This window comes from Camelus bactrianus, chromosome 25, assembly GCF_048773025.1.
Source record: "Camelus bactrianus isolate YW-2024 breed Bactrian camel chromosome 25, ASM4877302v1, whole genome shotgun sequence".
In the NCBI taxonomy this organism is placed as follows: domain Eukaryota; kingdom Metazoa; phylum Chordata; class Mammalia; order Artiodactyla; family Camelidae; genus Camelus; species Camelus bactrianus.
The window spans coordinates 16,123,993-16,127,591 of NC_133563.1; the positions used below are offsets into that span (position 1 = coordinate 16,123,993).

The 3,599-nt window shown below is 40.2% G+C and overlaps 1 pseudogene; it reads left to right on the plus strand.

The window, feature by feature from the left end:
• Nucleotides 1-509: 509 nt before the first annotated feature.
• LOC105069678 (cytochrome b-c1 complex subunit 2, mitochondrial pseudogene) lies at nucleotides 510-1,866 on the plus strand (annotated as a pseudogene).
• The last annotated feature ends 1,733 nt before the right edge of the window (nucleotides 1,867-3,599 follow it).

Here is a 3,599-nt window from a genome sequence, read left to right on the forward strand (position 1 = left end):
TCTCTTTGCTGTGTCCTCACATAGCAGAAAGAGCAAGTGAGTGAATGCTCTGGGGTCTGTTTTATAAGGACACTGCAGTGGAGGAAATTTTGCCACCTCCAAATGTGACTCTTTGGCATGAAGATTAATTTGGGCTGGTTATTTTTAAGAAACAGAAGAGTCAGGAAGTTTTCCTGGGTACTTCCCCTTTAACTGCCTAAAAGCATTTAGATAAAGGGCCTGTTCCCTGAATAGAGCTATCACCAGAGATATCTTCAAAGAATACGGGCTAGGTGTGGTGGGAGAGATCAGAGTCCACTCTATTGCCCCATTGTGTCCAAACATTTGTTACCAAACGTTTGCTCTTCCATCTCTGTGTGAATTATCTTCTTTCCCTTTGAAGTTCAAATGCAGTACACTCAACATTCTCCTTTGTCTTTAGTTGAAGAAGGTATTTAAATTGAGGACGTTGGGTCCCCACCATCTTGCTTTCCTACCAGATGGCAGTGACCCTGGAGCAATCTTGAACCATGAAGCTAATAACCAGAGCAGGGTCCTTCTCGTGATTTTATTCCCTTAAAGTTCCTCCCAAAGTAAAAGCCATGGCTATCCCTGCAGGAGGGACTCCACATCCTTAGGACTTTGAGTTCACCAAATTACCAAATGGTGTAGTGATTGCTTCTCTTGAAAACTATGTTCTTGCATCAAGAATTGGTTTCTTCACTAAAGCAGGCAGTACATACAAGGGCTTCCAACAATTTAGGAACCTCTCATTCACTGTCTTGCATCCAGTTTGACTACAAAAGGAACTCCATCTTTCAACGTAACCCATGGAACTGAAGCAGTTGGTAGTAAATTAAGTGTGACTTCAGCAAGGGAAGACATGGCTAACACTGTGGAATATCTGCAGGATGATGTTGATGTTCTAATGGAGTTCCTGCTCAACGTCACCACAGCACCAGAATTTCCTCATTGGGAGGCAGCTGCCCTTCAGTCTCAGCTAAGGATTGACAGAACTGTGGCTTTTCGGAATCCACAGGCTCATGTCATTGAAAATTTGTGTGCTGCAGCTTACTGAAATGCCTTGACTAATTCCTTATATTGTCCTGATTGTAGGATTGGAAAAGTGACACCAGATGAGTTACATTACTATGCTTAGAACCATTTTACAAGTGCAAGAATGACTTTGATTGGACTTCGTGTGAGTCATCCTGTTCTAAAGCAAGTTGCTAAATGGATCTCAACATGAGGGGTGGGCTTGGTTTATCTGGTGCAAAGGCCAAATACCGTGGAGGTGAAATTCGAGAACAAAATGGAAACAGTCTCTTCCATGCTGCTCTTGTAGCAGAAAGTGCTGTGACAGGAGTGCAGCCGCAAATGCATTTAGTGCTCTGCAGCACGTCCTCGGTGCTGAACCATGTTGAGAGGGGCAGCAATGACACCAGCTCTCTGTACTAGGCTGTTGCCTAGGGAATTCACCAGCCATCTGATGTGTCTGATTTTAATGCCAGTTACTAAGATTCTAGACTCTTTGGGATTTACACTATCTCACAAGCTGCAGCTGCTGGAGATGTTATCAAGGCTGCCTATAACTAAGTAAAAACAACCGCTCAAGGAAACTGTTCTAATACAGATGTCCAAGCTGCAAAGAACAAGCTGATTGCTGAGTATCTAATGTCAGTGGAGTCTTCTGGGGGCTTCCTGGATGAAGTCAGGTGCCAGGCTCTAGCTGCTGGTTCATACATGCCACCAGGCACAGTCCTTCAGCAGGCTGACTCAGTAGCTGACCCTGATGTCATAAATGCTGCAAAGAAGTTTGTTTCTGGTCAGAAGTCAAAGGCAGCAAGTGGACATTTGGGGCAGACACCGTTCGTTGATCAGTTCTAATACTGAAAGACATATTGCCGGAAAGAGTTGAACATTTTCTTAACTCAGAGCAACAAAGTCATGAAAGTCAAATGACTCTAATGTAACATTTATCTTTTTTCCCAATGAGGTGAAATATTGTAAAGCATAAATGCAGGTAATTTTTCCTAGTTGACATAAAGTGAATAAAACATTGTTTAAATGTTTTTAAAAAATGGAAGACATTTGGCCATTTTGGCAAATTACTCAGTCATCCTGGGTCTCTCCCATGTAATCATGTTATGAAACTTTTGTTTGTTTTCCTCCTGTTTATCAGTCTCATGTCAATTTAACTCTTAGACCAGCAGCAGCCAGACGAACCTAGAAGAGAATATTTCTTCCCCTGGATAGCATTAGTCTCATTCATAAGAAGTCCACTCTCATTATCTAATCACTTCCCAAAGGCTCCCACCTTCATATCCCATTAGACTTCAAAATATGAATGTTAGGCGACACAAACATTTAGTTTATAACAATCTCTTACTTCACTTTGCATATGTAGACTAGACACAAGGATGTTCCTGAACATAGAGAATGCCTGGAGAGTTATACCTGTTGATTCTGCTGAGATGCAAGGAAAGGATAAAATCATTGTCTTTGCACCAATGACAACAATTAAAATTGATTTTTTAAAGTGAGAAATCCTTAGAAACAGTGGAATTCAATGTGTTCTTGAAAAATAATTGTCATATTTATTGTAGTAAAAAGTCTACAATAGGGCTGTTTTCACATGGGCCCAGATTTATTTAGCCTGGATTTCCCATTAGCAAGGCAAGTTTGCTTCAACTGAATCACACAGAGAAAATGCTTAGTCTCCACATAGAGCAATTCCAACTCAAAAATTTCCAAGCAGCTTTTCCCACCATGACCCATAGTGTATGCCCTAGCAGTGTTTCACTCAGCTTGATTGTTGCTAAGCAACAAATTGGGGATAGAAGTTAAGCTTCTAGAATCACTTACACATTAATTATAAGCCAGAAACATTAGAATAATGCAAGTTTTAATAATGAAGGGTATTACATACATTGTCACAGTAAGCCTTTTTTCCCTATCCAAGAAGAGAAAGACCTGTGGGCTACTTGTCATGGAGAAATGACATTTTATTAGCAGTTGGAGGTAGCAAGGGAGTAGGTTTTAAGAGAAACAATTAAGTGTTTTATAGCTATCTTTCCCTTTCTCAAAGGTTTCTTTCCTAATTGCTATTGACTTTGTATTCTTTGATCTACTGAAGCTAACAGTAGCATAAGTAGGTGGTAAGTTTCCTGGTTAGGAAGTTGCTGAAGTGTTTTGATGATTGCATGATTGCATGATTGTTAAAGACTTTTAAGTGCAAGGGAATTAAAGACCATTAAATGCAACGAAATTAAAGACCAGTTTTTGTTCTCTATACCTGGCGATCTTTATCAGAATTTAATTTTCCCACCAGGAAAAAGCAATATTCTGAAATCATAGTGCATCTCCATCCACATTTCTCAAAGTTCTTACACTACTATCTACAGTCACTCTCCTTTGTGGAATTGTCTGGCTGTATGAGTTTTCCTTTCTTTCTAAATGGAAAATCCTGGACGTGTGTTAGCTTAAGCAAATACTTTCTCGTCCTATGGTAGTATGCCCATATCTGGCCATTAAAATGGACTACAGAACACCTGAAATTGTGTCAACAGTGAGCTGCCAAAAGACTTTTATTCAGACTAGAAAAGCCAGGTTGATTGTGC